Source organism: Lepidochelys kempii, chromosome 17 (genome assembly GCF_965140285.1).
Source record: "Lepidochelys kempii isolate rLepKem1 chromosome 17, rLepKem1.hap1, whole genome shotgun sequence".
Classification (NCBI taxonomy): Eukaryota; Metazoa; Chordata; order Testudines; family Cheloniidae; genus Lepidochelys; species Lepidochelys kempii.
This window is the reverse complement of record NC_136396.1, coordinates 24,832,915-24,850,689: the sequence shown is the minus strand read 5'-3', so window position 1 is coordinate 24,850,689 and position 17,775 is coordinate 24,832,915. Positions and strand designations below refer to the sequence as shown.

Below are 17,775 nucleotides of genomic sequence, written 5' to 3'. Positions count from 1 at the left end.
CGGCTGCTTTTGGGAAACATGGGCTCATTCTGCCCTCTTCTGTCTCTTCTTCACAGCTCAGAGTAAGAGGATCCGGTAGATTTGCAAAGTAGAGGCATGCTGGGATCCTGGCTGAGGCCCCTGTGTACATGTGTCGGTAATGCAGCATCACTTCAGGAGTACCTCCTCTTTCCAGTGCAGAGCTGTCAGTGTGGCAGGCTCTGGCAAGGCTCACTGAGCCCGCCTCCTTGTGCTGCAGGGGAGTTCAGGGCTAGTGTTATTCCTGGGTTTTCGGATGCTGACAGTATTGTTAGAGGGAAAAGCAGTTTTTGAAGGGAGCTCCAGACTGCTGAAAGGTGTCTGCACAGAATGGGTCCTGTACAGCAGGGGTTCTCAAACTGGGGGACCCCTCAGGGGGTCGCGAGGTTATTACACGGGGGATCACGAGCTGTCAACCTCCACCCCAAATCCCACTTTGCCTCCAGCATTTATAATGGTGTTAAATATATAAAAAAGTGTTTTTAATTTATAGGGGGGGTCACACTCAGAGGCTTGCTATGTGAAAGGGGTCACCCGTAAAAAGGTTTGAGAGCCACTGCTATACAGGGAGCCTATGGGCCTGAGCCCTGGCTCCAGGAGCCATCTACTGTCAAGGGTGTGGAGGAATCCTTGGCTTCTCTGCTGAGTCTGACGGCAAAGGGGCCAACTGGTGCCAGTTGTGATGGTAGTTTTGTGAGAGGTCACGTGTCCAGTGGGGACTGAACTGACACCCGAGACTCCTTTCCCAGGGGCCTCCAACTCTGGTGCACCCACATTTTCATTTCCTGTCAATGTTACCTTGCTCTCAGCTGCAGGTCCCCTATGTTCTCCCAGCATGTCCCCTACGCTGCACCCCATATTCTCAGATGCTCACCCACTGATGACATGTGTTGGATTTGGCTTGGTGACCTAGAGAAGAAAGTCTCTGTGTCCAGTTGCCAACCCCAGCCCACCACACCCCACCGGACCAGGCACTCTTCTCCCCTGGGTTTGGATACAGAGCGTTTGGGTTGTTTTCTCTGTTTTGCCAATGAAGGAGAGCTGCCGCTTGCTCTCAGATGGAGCAGGCTGGAGGAAGCCCAAGGCACCCCCCTTCATAAGCAATGGATAGAGTCCTTGAATACTGCATGCAGATAGAAAAGGAGTACTTGTGGCACCTTAGAGACTAACCAATTTATTTGAGCATGAGCTTTCGTGAGCTACAGCTCACTTCATCGGATGCATGCCGTGGAAACTGCAGCAGACTTTATTTATACACAGAGAATATGAAAAAATACCTCCTCCCACCCCACTGTCCTGCTGGTAATAGCTTATCTAAAGTGATCATCAGGTGGGCCATTGTGCTGGAAATGGCCCACCTGATGATCACTTTAGATAAGCTATTACCAGCAGGACAGTGGGGTGGGAGGAGGTATTTTTTCATATTCTCTGTGTATAAATAAAGTCTGCTGCAGTTTCCACGGCATGCATCCGATGAAGTGAGCTGTAGCTCACGAAAGCTCATGCTCAAATAAATTGGTTAGTCTCTAAGGTGCCACAAGTACTCCTTTTCTTTTTGCGAATACAGACTAACACGGCTGTTACTCTGAAACCTGCATGCAGATAGATATCTCATGCAGATAGATATCTCAAAAAAGATACATTGGAATTGGAAAAGGTTCAGAAAGGGCAACAAAAATTATTAGGGGTATAAAACAGCTTCCGTATGAGGAGAGATTAATAAGACTGGGACTCTTCAGCTTGGAAAAGAGATGACTAAGGGGGGATATGATAGAGGTCTATAAAATCATGAGTGGTATAGAGAAAGCAAATAAGGAAGTATTATTTACTCCTTCTCATAATACAAGAACAAGGGGCCACCAAATGAAATTAGTAGGTAGCAGGGTTAAAACAAACACAAGAAAGTATTTTTTCACGCAACGCACTGTCAACCTCTGGAACTCCTTGCCAGAGGGTGTTGTGAAGGCCAATACTATGACGGGGTTCAAAACGGAGCTAGATAGATTCTTGGAAGATAGGTCCATCAATGGCTATTAGTCAGGATGGGCAGGAATGGTGTCCTTAGCCTCTGTTTGGCAGAAGCTGGGATTGGGCGACAGGGCATGGATCACTTGATGATAACCTGTCTGTTCATTCCCTTTGGGGCACCTACCATTGGCCACTGTCAGAGGACAGGATACTGGGCCTTTGGTCTGACCAAGTATGGCCGTTCTTATGTTCTTATGTTCTTGTTAAGGGATAAAAGAGTGTGTGAAACCTAGGCCCGTTGGGGGGGGACCCCATGTTCAATTGTGCATGCACTACACTCTTCCCTGCCCCGTCACACAAGAGTTTACTGCCCAGTCAGAAGACCCAGTCTGGGGAGTCCCTATGTGGCAGCCCCTAGCAGCTGGAATTACAGGAAATAAGGAAATGTCACTTCAGTGTGGCCAGGGAGATGGTGAAGCACATGGAGGGGGAATAAAGCTGTTTCCTGGCTCAGCACCTCAACTTTCCTCCACCCCTTTGGCAGCACTTTTCGTGCATGCAGGTTGCCGTCTCCTCAGCGAACACTGGGATGTGCCTTTATTTTGTGATGCTAGCTGGAAAAGCTGCCCCAGTGTTACTCTCCTTTTCACGTGTGGGGGTGTGCCGTCTGGCACACCCTGTAATTGCTTCCATGTTGGCAGTCAAGGGTGTTTGAGAGAGGTGTGCAAAGGTTTCAATTAATAGCTGCTAAATTAGTGAGGAGGGAGCCCTTTTCAGCACAGGGACTGGGTTACTGTTTAATTAGTACCCTGTTTTTAGAAAGCCAAGTTGTTGGGTCTTCCTGAGGCTTCTCAGCTGTGTCCAGCCAACGTCATTATTGGGCTGGCATCCTCACCAAAACTTCCCATACTGTTCCTCACATCTCTTCTCTCTTCACACTGAGAGGGATTAGATTTTTATTGGGAAATATCAGTAAATGACGATTTCTCCACTCACATGCAAAGCCACCAAGAAATAGTTCCAGCGATAATAATAAAAATGTACAGATAGACAACACAAGAAAAATGCTGCTTGAAAATGTACTAGTGCCCCCCTCGGTGTGTATAAAGCGCGATGCAATGAATGCTGCATGGCCCACGGCTTGACAGTTCTGCTCAAACAGCTGACTCAGGCGTTAGCGCAGCTGGAGCTGCGGGTAACTGTGCAGCGCTCACAAAGCTGTAACTTTCCCCTCAACGTTACTGTCATTAAATAATTAGTGTCTGACCTCCCCATAATTTCCCACAATGGTGAACATTTAAATAGCAAAAAATCTAAGAAAAGTTGAAAGATAAACTCAATATTATGAATCGAAAAGAGAACAATACAATTTGAATTCTGCCAAGCCTCTGTAGCCAGGAACTAGCAATGAAGGGAGACGGTAGCTCTGAAGGCAGGGGCTGGATCACCCAGGCGTCACAGGGGGTTCTCCCCACTGGTCTCCACTCCCGAGGTATTTGCCCTGCCATGTGACCCTAGGTAGGCATCTGTGGAGCTAGGAACATTCCTGTTGCTAGTGATAAGCGATCTTAAAATGTTAAGGGGGAGGGATAGCTCAGTGGGGGCCCCTGGCCGCAGCCACGGTGCGCATGGAGTGGAACCAGCGGCGGCGAAGGCAGCCGGGGCATGTGGAAGCCCTGGCTGTGCCAGAAGAGCGCGCCCAGCGGCGGAGCTGGCAGCAGCTCACTGGGCACCAGCCAGCACAAGCGCAGCACCGCCCAAATGGCAGGTGGATCTTTCTAGTGAGAATGATTGAATTTCTAGATTTAGGGACCCATTGACTGTTCTGCCCTGGACAGAGCTGTCCCTAGGGTATGGCAAATCAGGGCAACTGCTCCGGGACCTGCGTTTTGGGGGGCCCTGCATGCTGGCGCAATTGGCCAGCGCAGTCGGTCCCGGAAGTGATGGGTCAGTCCCGGAAATGACAGATACTTCACTTTGCCCCGGGCCCTGCACCCCCTTAGGGATGGCCCTGGCCCTGGAGCCCGAAATTGCTGTCAGCAGGCCTGCTCCTCCACTCGGGGCAGGGGTGGAAGCCCTCCAGGAACAAAAACTTAACAAAGTACCCGTCCCATTCAGTTTCAATGTGAGAAGCACTGCTTGGAACAGCTGAGCTGAAGGGCAGGCTCCAATTTCCTCTGGGCTGTAAATGGTCAGAAGCTACAGAATGTGACGCTTGCTCGTATGGAGGGTCTTGAAAAGGCTCCTGTAAACCTGACCCTTTCTGCTGGGATTTGGAGGGAGCAGAAAGCTGAGTCAATTCCTGAACTCTCATTTTTCAGCTGCCAGATCCCCAGGTAGTAAGCATAAGAAGCGCTGAGGGAGAGTTTGTAAATAGCTCATGTTTTAGAACATAGAATCATAGAATATTAGGGATAGAGGAGGACTCAGGAGGTATCTAGTCCAATCCCCTGCTCCAAACAGGACCAGCACTAACTAAACCACCCCAGCCAGGGCTTTGTCAAGCCTGACCTTAAAAACCTCTAAAGAAGGAGATTCCACCACCTCCCTAGATAACCCATTCCAGGGCTTCACAACCCTCCCCGTGAAATAGTGTTTCCTAATATCCAACTTAAACCTCCCCCACTGCAACTTGGGACCATTCCTCCTTGTTCTGTCATCTGGCATCACCTAGAACGGCCGAGCTCCATCCTCTTTGGAACCCCCTTCAGGTAGTTGAAAGCAGCTATCAAATCCCCGCTCACTCATCTCTTCTGCAGATTAAATAACCCCAGTTCCCTCGGCCTCTCCTCATAAGTCATGTGCCCCAGCCCCTAATCATTTTCTTTGCCCTCTGCTGAACTCTCTCCAATTTGTCCACATCCCTTCTGTAGTGGGGGGAACCAAAACTGGATGCAATTCTCCAGGTGTGATCTCACCAGTGCTGAATAGAGGGGAATAATCACTTCCCTTGATCTGCTGGCAATGCTCCTCCTAATACAGCCCAATATGCCGTTGGCCTTCTTGGCAACAATGGCACACTGCGGACTCATATCCAGTTTCTTGTCCACTGTAATTGCCAGGTCCTTTTGTGCAGAACTGCTGTTTAGCCAGTCAGTCACCACCCTGTGGCGGTGCGTGGGATTCTTCCGTCCTAAGTGCAGGACTCTGCACTAGTCCTTAGAATCATAGAATATCAGGGTTGGAAGGGACCTCAGGAGGTCATCTAGTCCAACCCCATGCTCAAAGCAAGACGAATCCCCAACTAAATCATCCCAGCCAGGGCTTTGTCAAGCCTGACCTTAAAAATATCTGAGGAAGGAGATTCCACCACCTCCCTAGGTAACGCATTCCAGTGCTTCACCACCCTCCTAGTGAAAAAGTTTTTCCTAATATCCAACCTAAATCTCCCCCACTGCAACTTGAGACCATTACTCCTTGTTCTGTCATCAGCTACCACTGAGAACAGTCTATATCCATCCTCTTTGGAACCCCCTTTCAGGTAGTTGAAAGCAGCTATCAAATCCCCCCTCATTCTTTTCTGCCACAGACTAAACAATCCCACTTCCCTCAGCCTCTCCTCATAAGTCATGCGTTTCAGTCCCCTAATCATTTTTGTTGCCCTCCACTAGACTCTTTCCAATTTTTCCACATCCTTGTTGTAGTGTGGGGCCCAAAACTGGACACAGTACTCCAGATGAGGCCTCATCAATGTCGAATAGAGGGGAACGATCACATACCTCGATCTGCTGGCAATGCCCCTACATATATATCCCAAAATGCCATTTGCCTTCTTGGCAACAAGGGCACACTGTCAACTCATATCCAGCTTCTCATCCACCGTAACCCCTAGGTCCTTTTCTGCAGAACTGCTGCCGAGCCATTTGGTCCTGAGTCTGTAGCGGTGCATGGGATTCTTCAGTCCTAAGTGCAGGACACTGCACTTGTCCTTGTTGAACCTCATCAGATTTCTTCTGGCCCAAAGCTCTAATTTGTCTAGGGCCCTCTGTATCCTATCTACCTCTCCTCCCAGTTTAGTGTCATCTGCAAACTTGCTGAGGGTGCAATCCACACCATCCTCCAGATCATTTATGAAGATATTGAACAAAACCGGCCCGAGGACCGACCCTTGGGGCATTGCACTTGATACCAGCTGCCAACTAGACATGGAGCCATTGATCACTACCCGTTGAGCCCGACAATCAAGCCAGCTTTCTATCCACCTTATAGTCCATTCATCCAGCCCATACTTCTTTAATTTGCTGACAAGAATACTGTGGGAGACCGTGTCAAAAGCTTTGCTAAAGTCAAGGAACAACACGTCCACTGCTTTCCCCTCATCCACAGAACCAGTTATCTCGTCATAGAAGACTATTAGATTAGTCAGGCATGACTTGGCCTTGGTGAATCCATGCTGACTGTTCCTGATCACTTTCCTCTCATCTAAGTGCTTCAGAACTGATACCTTGAGGACCTGCTCCACGATTTTTCCAGGGACTGAGTTGAGGCTGACTGGCCTGTAGTTCCCAGGATCCTCCTTCTTCCCTTTTTTAAAGATGGGCACTACATTAGCCTTTTTCCAGTTGTCCGGGACTTCCCCCCATAGCCATGAGTTTTCAAAGATAATGGACAATGGCTCTGCAATCACATTCGCCAACTCCTTTAGCACTCTCGGATGCAGTGCATCTGGCCCCATGGACTTGTGCTCGTCCAGCTTTTCGAAATAGTCCCGAACCAGTTCTTTCTCCACAGAGGGCTGGTCACCTTCTCCCCATGTTGTGCTGCCCAGTGCAGCAGTCTGGGAGCTAACCTGGTTCGTGAAGACAGAGGCAAAAAAAGCACTGAGTACATTAGCTTTTTTCACATCCTCTGTCACTAGGTTGCCTCCCTCCTTCAGTAAGGGGCCCACACTTCTTGTTTAACATCTCTTAACATCTCTTGCTAGCTGCAACTCCAAGTGTGATTTGGCCTTCCTGATTTCACTCCTGCATGCCCAAGCAATATTTTTATACTCTTCCCTGGTCATTTGTCCAATCTTCCACTTCTTGTAAGCTTCTTTTTAGTGTTTAAGATCAGCAAGGATTTCACTGTGAAGCCAAGCTGGTCGCCTGCCATATTTACTATTCTTTCTACACATCGGGATGGTTTGTCCCTGTAACCTCAATAAGGATTCTTTAAAATACAGCCAGCTCTCCTGGACTCCTTTCCCCCTCATGTTATTCTCCCAGGGGATCCTGTCCATCAGTTCCCTGAGAGAGTCAAAGTCTGTTTTTCTGAAGTCCAGGGTCCATATTCTGCTGCTTTCCTTTCTTCCCTGTGTCAGGATCCTGAACTCGACCATCTCATGGTCACTGCCTCCCAGGTTCCCATCCACTTTAGCTTCCCCTACTAATTCTTCCCGATTTGTGAGCAGCAGGTCAAGAAGAGCTCTGCCCCTAGTTGGTTCCTCCAGCACTTGCACCAGGAAATTGTCCCCTACCCTTTCCAAAAACTTTCTGGATTCTCTGTGCACTGCTGTATTCCTCTCCCAGCAGATATCAGGGTTATTGAAGTCTCCCATGAGAACCAGGGCGTGCGATCTAGTAACTTCCGTGAGTTGCCGGAAGAAAGCCTCATCCACCTCATCCCCCTGGTCCGGTGGTCTATAGCAGACTCCCACCACAACTTCACCCTTGTTACTCACACTTCTAAACTTAATCCAGAGACACTCAGATTTTTCTGCAGTTTCATACCGGAGCTCTGAGCAGTCATACTGCTCTCTTACATACAGTGCAACTCCCCCACCTTTTCTGCCCTTCCTGTCCTTCCTGAACAGTTTATATCCATCCATGACAGTACTCCAGTCATGTGAGTTATCCCACCAAGTCTCTGTTATTCCAATCACATCATAATTCCTTGACTGTGCCAGGACTTCCCGTTCTCCCTGCTTGTTTCCCAGGCTTCTTGCATTTGTGTATAGGCACTTGAGATAACTCACTGATCGTCCCTCTTTCTTTGTATGAGGCAGGAGCCCTGCCCTCTCCCTGTTGAACCTCATCAGATTTCTTTTAGCCCAATCCTCCAATTTGTCTAGGTCACTCTGGACCCTATCCCTACCCTCCAGTGTATCTACCTCTCCCCCCAGCTTAGTGTCATCTGCGAACTTGCTGAAGGTGCAATTAATTCCATCATCCAGATCATTAATAAAGAAATAAGGGGAATTACTTCTCGGCCTTTCCAGAAACACTGGTTCTTCTTTGAGTGATTACTCATGTGCATTCCAATAAGTGTGTGCACGCGCCACATGCATGATCACTGTAAGCTTTTCCCTAGCGGTACCCATTGGGTCGGCTGTGGAGACCCCTAGAGTGGTGCCTTCATGGCGGTGTATATGTGTCCCTGCCGACGCGCTGCCTGCTCTGTTCCTTCTTACCATCCGTTTCAGTCATTGGATCAGCTTAGTCTCTTGCTTTTGCAAGTGCCTCACCTAGTGGTTCTCTTGTTTCTGTGTAAATAATGTGATAGGGTCGGGCCAGATGGCTACAGGAGAGTAATAGAAGGCAGATATATTAGCCCCAGGTTAAGTAGGTCCCTTTTCCCTGAGTAAGGTAACAGGGAAGGTTCCAGAACAATCAGGAACCTTCTGGAGGCAATTAAGACAGACAGGCTGATTAGAACACCTGCAGCCAATCAAGAAGCTGCTAGAATCAATTAAGGCAGACTAATCAGGGCACCTGGGTTTTAAAAGGAGCTCACTTCAGTTTGTGGTGCGCGTGTAAGGAGCTGGGAGCAAGAGGCACTAGGGGCTGAGAGTGAGAACGCGGACTGTTGGAGGACTGAAGTGTACAAGCATTATCAGACACCAGGAGGAAGGTCCTATGGTGAGGATAAAGAAGGTGTTGGGAGGAGGCCATGGGGAAGTAGCCTAGGGAGTTGTAGCTGTCGCACAGCTGTTCCAGGAGGCACTCTAGACAGCTGCATTCCACAGGGCCCTGGGCTGGAACCCGGAGTAGAGGACGGGCCCAGGTTCCCCCCAAACCTCCCAACTCCTGGTCAGACACAGGAGGAGTTGACCTGGATGTGGGTTGACGAAAACACCCAAACTGAGGGCTGCCGTGAAGCTCCAAGGCAAGCAAATCTGCCAATAAGCGCAAGACCCACCAAGGTAGAGGAGGAACTTTGTCACAACAGTTTAGTTAGTTAGTTGTTAATAGTTGTAGATTAGTTTAGCTTACTTCGGGGGGTTTCCCCCTGTTCTACTCTCTCCGGTGTCAGGGCATGCCTCAGTTGCAGGGGTTTAAAGCGTGCGAGAGGTATGCAAAACCTATGCCAACAAGTGATCCGCACGCCACCTGTCTCAGGTGCCCTGGGGAGGGCCATCAGACAGATAAGTGCCCTATTTGCAGGAGCTTCAGACCCAGGACTAAGAGGGAATGGACATTGCCTGAAGCTCCTCTTGATGCAGTCAGTCCTTCAGCATCAATCTCCATCTCCCCAGCACCTTCGGGCTCCACTTCCCCGTGGTCGGTTACAGAATACTCGTCAGAGTCAGATGAAGAATCGGCTGTGTCCTGACGTAGGCACTACTGCTCTCGGTCCCAGCACCGAGCCCAGCACCGTAGGCCAGCAGAACAACTGGCACTAGTTGCCACTTGGCCACCCCAGTGGCAGGGCCCAGTGCAATGGCCTTTTTGGACCCCCTGGGCCTACCATCAGGCTCAAGGTCAGGGATCTAGGCTTGTCTTGGTGGTATCAGCCCCCGGGACCCCTCCATAAGCAACGTCGATGGCACACTACACCCCTAGGGCCCCTGAGGATCCTTTACGGGACAGGGCTGTTGAGTGGCCACAGACAAGCACGGCCTCTCCTCCACCGATGTCGGTGGCCCCTGAACCTCCGGTCGCAGGGTGCTCAGAGGTACCTAACCCGGCCTTCAGAGAACCAGAGGGGCAGGAAGACCCTCTCCTGGGAACCTCTTCTTCCTCTTCACCGGACAAGGCAGTTGCAGGCACCTCCACCACTCTACACCAATGGATACCAAAGGCCACCAGACCTGCTTAGGAGGGTAGCATTTAACCTCAACCTCCAGGCAGAGGAGGTTATGGAGGACTCAGATCCAGTGGTGGACATCCTCACCCTCAAGGGTCCTTCCAGAGTAGCTTTGCTCCTCATAAGGACAATTCAGAGCACTACGAAGGTGCTCTGGCAAACCCCGGCCTCTGTACCGCCAATGGCTAAAGGGGTCGAGAGACGCTACTTTGTGCCGCAAAAGGGCTATGAGCACCTGTTTACCCACCCCCAACCGGGGACCCTGGTGGTGGATATGGCAAACCACAAGGAGTGGCAGGGTCAACCAGGCCCTGCACCTAAGTCATGTGATGCCAAGAAGCTGGATCTCTTTGGCCGTAAAGTCTATTCGACTGGGGGGCTCCAGCTTCAGGTAGCAAATCAGCAGGCAGTGCTTAGCCGATACGCTTTTAATTCCTGGAGCTCGTTGGCTAAGTTCCAGGAGTTAATTCTGGCTGATTCTCGCAGGGAGTTCAGTGTGCTCCTTGAGGAGGATAGAGTTGTCTCTAGGACCACCCTCCAGGCAGCCCTGGACACAGCAGACTGCAGCTAGAACCATGGCCACTGCCATTGCTATGAGGCGCAGTGCGTGGCTTCAGGTTTCAGGGATCCCACCTGAGGTCCAAAACACAATACAGGACCTCCCCTTTGACTGTGAGGGCCTGTTTGCTCAAAATATGGATATGCTCCTGCATAGCCTGAAGGACTCGCAGGCAACTCTGAAATCTCTGGGGCTACACACCCCAGTGCCTCAGAGAAAGCCCTTTAGATCTCAGCCCCCATCCCATTTCTACCTGGGGCCCCCTAGGCGGGATCCACCGAGGAGGGGCAGAAATAACAGGAGGCGCCCACTGCAATCCTCCTCGGGCCAAGGCCAGGGTTCAACCAAACAACCCCCCAACCCCAAGCCCAACTTTTGAAGATGCGCCTGAGGACGGCGCACCAGTCGCCTTCTTGGATCCTTCCCCCCCTTTGTGAATCGACTCTCCCGCTTCTACAGTGCTTGGTCTCAGATCTCGTCAGACCGCTAGGTCCTCAGCACGGTGGGGGATATTCTTTCCAATTCTGATTCCTCCCATGCCCCTTCCCAATCCCTCTTCAGGGACCCCTCTCACGAGCAACTCCTTTTACAAGAGGTACAATCGCTCCTAGCTCAAGGGGCAGTAGAGGAGGTTCCTCAGGAATTCAGGGGCTCTACTCCTGCTATTTCCTCATCCCCAAGGCCAAGGGCGGGCTTCAGCCTATCCTAGACCTACGAGACTTCAACATATACATAAAAAAGGTGAAGTTTCGCATGATCTCTCTGGCTACCATCATTCCCTCCCTGGATCCGGGAGACTGGTACGCTGCCCTCGACTTGAAGGACGTGTACTTTCACATTGCTGTTATTCCAGCCCACAGACACTTTCTCAGATTCGTGGTTAGTGGCCAGCACTACCACTTCAGGGTGCTCCCATTTGGCCTTCGAAAGGCCCCCCGGTGTTCACCAGGTGTCTGGCAGTAGTGACGGCCTTTCTCCACAGACGTCAGGTGCAGGTGTTCCTGTATTTGGACGACTGACTCATCAAGGCCGAGTCCCAAGCATATGTGGTGGAGCACGTATCCCTGGCCCAGGCTACGTTTCACATGGTGGGACTTGTATTGAACGAGCCCATGTCCACATTGACCCCCACACAAAGAATAGAGTTCCTTGGCGTTCTCTTGGACTCCACGTGTGCGAGGACATTCATAGAATCATAGAATATCAGGGTTGGAAGGGACCTCAGGAGGTCATCTAGTCCAACCCCCTGCTCAAAGCAGGACCGATCCCCAATTAAATCATCCCAGCCAGGGCTTTGTCAAGCCTGACCTTAAAAACTTCTAAGGAAGAAGATTCCACCACCTCCCTAGGTAACACATTCCAGTATTTCACCATCCTCCCAGTGAAAAAGTTTTTCCTAATATCCAACCTAAATCTCCCCCACTGCAACTTGAGACCATTACTCCTTGTCCTGTCATCCGCTATCACTGAGAATAGTCTAGAGCCATCCTCTTTGGAACCACCTTTCAGGTAGTTGAAAGCAGCTATCAAATCTCCCCTCATTCTTGTCTTCTGTAGACTAAACAATCCCACTTCCCTCAGCCTCTCCTCGTAAGTCATGTGTTCCAGTCCCCTAATCATTTTTGTTGCCCTCTGCTGGACTCTCCAATTTTTCCACATCCTTCTTGTAGGGTGGGTCCCAAAACTGGACACAGTACTCCACATGAGGCCAAACCAATGTCAAATAGAGGGGAACGATCACGTCCCTCGATCTGCTGGCAATGCCCCTACTTATACAGCCCAAAAAGCCATTGGCCTTCTTGGCTACAAGGGCACACTGCTGACTCATATCCAGCTTCTCGTCCACTGTAACCCCAAGGTCCTTTTCTGCACAACTGCTGCCTAGCTGTTCGGTCCCTAGGGATAGGGTATCCTATCCCTACCCTCCAGCATATCTACCACTCCTCCCAGTTTAGTGTCGTCTGCAAACTTGCTGAGGGTGCAATCCACACCATCCTCCAGAACATTAATGAAGATATTGAACAAACCCGGCCCCAGGACTGACCCTTGGGGCACTCTGCTTGATACTGGCTGCCAACTAGACATGGAGCCATTGATCGCTCCCCTTTGAGCCCGACAATCTAGCCAATTTTCTACCCACCTTATGGTGCATTCATCCAGCCCATGCTTCTTTAACTTGCTGACAAGAATACTGTGGGAGACCGTGTCAAAAGCTTTGCTAAAGTCAAGGAACACCACGTCCACTGCTTTCCCTTCATCCACTGAACCAGTTATCTCCTCATAGAAGGCAATTAGATTAGTCAAGCATGACTTTCCCTTGGTGAATCCATGCTGTCTGTTCCTGATCACTTTCCTCTCCTCTAAGTGCTTCAGAATTGATTCCTTGAGGATCTCCTCCATGATTTTTCCAGGGACTGAGGTGAGGCTGACTGGCTGTAGTTCCCAGGATCCTCCTTCTTCCCTTTTTTAAAGATGGGCACTACATTAGCCTTTTTCCAGTTGTCTGGGACTTCCCCTGATCGCCATGAGTTTTCAAAGATAATGGCCAATGGCTCTGCAATCACATCCGCCAACTCCTTTAGCACTCTCGGATGCAGCGCATCCGGCCCCATGGACTTGTGCACGTCCAGCTTTTCGAAATAGTCCCAAACCACTTCTTTCTACACGGAGGGCTGGTCACCTCCTCCCCACGCTGTGCTGCCCAATGCAGTAGTCTGGAATCTGACCTGGTTCGTGAAGACAGGCAAAAAAAGCATTGAGTACATTAGCTTTTTCCACATCCTCTGTCACTAGGTTGCCTCCCTCCTTCAGTAAGGGGCCCACACTTTCCTTGACTTTCTTCTTGTTGCCAACATACCTGAAGAAACCCTTCTTGTTACTCTTAACATCTCTTGCTAGCTGCAACTCCAAGTGTGATTTGGCCTTCCTGATTTCACTCCTACATGCCCGAGCAATATTTTTATACTCATCCCTGGTCAATTGTCCAATCTTTCACTTCTTGTAAGCTTCTTTTTTGTGTTTAAGATCAGCAAGGATTTCACTGTGAAGCCAAGCTGGTCGCCTGCCATATTTACTATTCTTTCTACACATCGGGATGGTTTGTCCCTGTAACCTCAATAAGGATTCTTTAAAATACAGCCAGCTCTCCTGGACTCCTTTCCCCCTCATGTTATTCTCCCAAGGGATCCTGTCCATCAGTTTCCTGAGGGAGTCAAAGTCTGCTTTTCTGAAGTCCAGGGTCCATATTCTGCTGCTCTCCTTCCTTCCTTGTGTCAGGATCCTGAACTCGACCATCTCATGGTCACTGCCTCCCAGGTTCCCATCCACTTTTGCTTCCCCTACCAATTCTTACTGGTTTGTGAGCAGCAGGTCAAGAAGAGCTCTGCCCCTAGCTGGTTCCTCCAGCACTTGCACCAGGAAATTGTCCCCTACATTTTCCAAAAGCTTCCTGGACAGTCTGTGCACCGCTGTATTGCTCTCCCAGCAGATATCAGGGTGATTGAAGTCTCCCATGAGAACCAGGGCCTGCGATCTAGTAGCTTCTGCGAGTTGCCGGAAGAAAGCCTCGTCCACCTCATCCCCCTCGTCTGGTGGTCTATAGCAGACTCCCACCACGACATCACCCTTGTTGCTCACACTTCTAAACTTAATCCAGAGACTCTCAGGTTTTTCTGCAGTTTCACACCGGAGCTCTGAGCAGTCATACTGCTCTCTTACATACAGTGCAACTCCCCCACCTTTTCTGCCCTTCCTGTCCTTCCTGAACAGTTTATATCCATCCATGACAGTACTCCAGTCATGTGAGTTATCCCACCAAGTCTCTGTTGTTCCAATCACATCATAATTCCTTGACTTTGCCGGGATTTCCAGTTCCCCCTGCTTGTTTCCTTCCAGAACTGTGTTTCAGTGCGCTCACGGACATTATCCAGACCCTTCTCCACTTCCCCACAACTACAGCCAGAAATTATATGAGACTACTGGGGCACATGGTGGCCTGTACATACATGGTACAGCATGCCAGGCTGCGCCTTTGGCCCCTCCCGGTGTGGTTAGCGCAAGTGCACAGGCCGGGCAGGGACCCATTTGACTCAATAGTGGCCCTTCCACCTCAGATTCTCCACTCTTTCCATTGGTGGCTGCAACCACAGATGGTTTGTGCAGGAGTACCCTTCACAAAACCCCAGCCCACGCTTTCCCTGGTCATGGATGCCTCGGCGCTCAGTTGGGGAGCGCCTCTGGGCAATGTCAGAACCCAGGGCCTCTGGTCCTGTGCACAGCTATCGCTGCACATCAACGTGAGGGAGCTGAGGGCGGTTTGCCTGGCATGCCAAGTGTTTCAGGCCCGTCTTCGGGGCATGTGCGTATCAGTGCTCATGGACAATACTGCAGCGATGTTCTATATAAACAAACAGGGTGGTGCTCGCTCCTCTCCCCTCTGTCAGGAAGCCCTCGCACTGTGGGACTTTTCTATCGCCCATTCCATACACCTGCAGGCGTCGCACCTTCCGGGGGTGCAGAATGAGCTGGCAGACCGCCTCAGTCGCTCATTCCATGGACACGAGCGGTCCCTCAGACCGGACATTGCTCACTCGATTTTCCAGAGGTGGGGCTCTCCCCACATGGACCTGTTCGCGACGCAGAGCAACAGGAAGTGCCAGAGATTCTGCTCCTTCCTGAACCACAGCCCAGGCTCCATCGCGGACACCTTTCACTTGTCATGGATGGGTCACCTGCTGTACGCATTCCCACCATTCCCCCGCATACACAGAGTGCTCCTCAAGACTCGTCAGGACAGTGCGTCCCTGATCCTCATAGTGCCAGCGTGGCCCCGCCAGCACTGGTTCACCATGTTACTGAACCTCTGTGGACAGACCTGTAGCACTCCCTGTCTGTCCAACCCTAATCTCACAGGACCACGGCTATATACAGCATCCCAACCTGGAGTCGCTCCACCTCATGGCGTGGAAGCTCCATGGCTGAACCCTCTTGAGCGTCAGTGCTTGCACTGGGTTAGAGACGTCCTGTTGGGAGTAGGAAACCCTCCACTCGAGCCACATACCTGGCTAAGCGGAAGCGTTTCTCCATTTGGTCTCGACAAAGGGGAACTGAGCCACAATCAGCCCTAATTTCCCTTATTTTGGACTATCTTTTAGATCTCAAGCACCAAGGGTTAGCAATATCATCCCTAAGGGTACACCTTGCGGCCATTTCAGCCTTCCACCCGGGAACGGCGGGGGATCAGTGTTTGGTAATCCCATGGTGGCCCTTTCTTAAGGGTCTCAACAGACTTTATCCTCCAGTACGTCCGCCAGTCCCCCGCTGGGACCTCAACCTGGCCCTGTCCTCACCTATAGGGCCCCCCTTTGAGCCCATGGCTACCTGCCCTCTCTCCTACCTTTCTGGAAGGTGATTTTCCTGGTGGCTATAACCTCTGCTAGAAAGGTATCTGAACTCAGAGCACTGACCTCCAAACCATCTTATACGGTATTTTATAAAGACAAGGTGCAGCTATGCCCCCACCCTGCATTCCTGGCTAAGGTTGTCTCCCAGTTTCATGTGAACCAGGACATATTTTTACCTGTGTTCTTCCCTAAACCCCATGCCACTAACAGGGAGCGCATGTTCTATTCCTTAGACATTAGACGGGCCTTAGGATTTTACATTGAATTCACAAAGCCGTTTCATAAGTCACCACAGCTCTTTATTGCTATCACAGACAGAATGAGGGGGCTCCCGATCTCATCACAGCGCATCTCATCATGGATCATGTCCTGCATCAGGACTTGTTGGGCTTCCAGCCCCGCTGATTACAGTGCACTCTACCAGAGCGCAGGCGGTGTCCACAGCTTTCCTGGCGCAGGTCCCTGTCCAGGACATCTGCAAGGCGGCAACCTGGTCTTCAGTCCACACCATCACTTCCCACTACGCCATTACCCAGTAGGCGAGGGATGACGCTGGGTTTGGTGAGGGCAGTCCTGTACTCGGCAGTTAGGTGAACTCCGACCCCTTCCCTGGGGTAACGCTTGGAAGTCACCTGTTGGAGTGCACATGAACAATCACTCGAAGAAAAAACGGTTACTTACCTCTCGTAACTGTTGTTCTTTGAGATGTGTTGCTCGTGTCCATTCCAAATCCCGCCCGCCTCCCCACTGTCGGAGTATTCCAGTACAAAGGAACTGAGCAGGTGGTGGGTCGGCAGGGACATATATACACCGCCATGAAGGTGCCACTCTAGGGGTCTCCACAGCTGACCTGACGGGTACCGCTAGGGAAAAGCTTCCGGCAATGGTGCATGTGGCATGCGCACACCTATTGGAATGGACACGAGCACACATCTCAAAGAACAGCAGTTACGAGAGGTAAGTAACCATTTTTTGAGCTTCATCCGAGCAAAGTGAGTGAGTTTCATAGTGACCACAGCTTCTTCCTGCGCTGGAAACTGGGGCAGTTAGTTAAAGCTTCACCTCTCTGCTTTTGATTTCTATGACAAATGCCTTTTCTGTCAGCACCAGCCTGTTTCTCACACTGCCCCTCACTCTTCTCAGGGAAGATGGCTGGTGGACAGATATAGAAATAGCTCTCAGCCACAATGAGGATGGAGGACTTCAGTCCCATGGACAGATTTTTCCAGTCCTGGCAATGTAGATCTGTCTTGGTAAATAACAGGGAAGCGCAGGGCCAGGCTCTGGTGGTGACATCACAAGCCAGGAAAATCCTAGCAATTACCTGAAAATCACAGACTACCCTCATTATGAAAGAGTAACTGTCCCAAGCCCTGCAGCATTCCCATTGTAAACTGGGAGATTATGGCTTATAGTGTGGTATTGTTCCCAGTAAGGAGGGTTTTATCAGATCCAAACTGGCTGTAGAATGACCATGCCTCATAGGGTACAGAATGTGAGTGAGGCCAAACAGCAAAAATTAAGATGTTTGTACACCAATGCAAGGAGCCGAGGTAACAAAATGGAGGAACTAGAGTTACTGGTGCAGGAAGTGAAACCAGATATTCGAGGGAGAACAGAAACAGGGTGGAATAGTCGTCATGGCTGGATTACGGGTATGGAAGGGGATGTGCTGTTTAGGAAAGACAGAAATAAAGGTAAAGGTGGTGGAGTAGCATTGTCTATCAGTGATGAGGTAGAATGTAAAGAAATAAGAAGCGATGGAATGGATAAGACAGAGTCCATCTGGGCAAAAATTGCATTGGGGAAGAAAAGTATTAG

The 17,775-nt window shown here is 50.4% G+C and overlaps 1 protein-coding gene across 7 annotated transcripts in view; it reads left to right on the top strand.

Annotated features, from left to right (window-relative positions):
• Nucleotides 1–17,775, top strand: part of STX1A (syntaxin 1A) — a 338,192-nt gene that overhangs the window by 285,538 nt on the left and 34,879 nt on the right. The window lies entirely within an intron of this gene.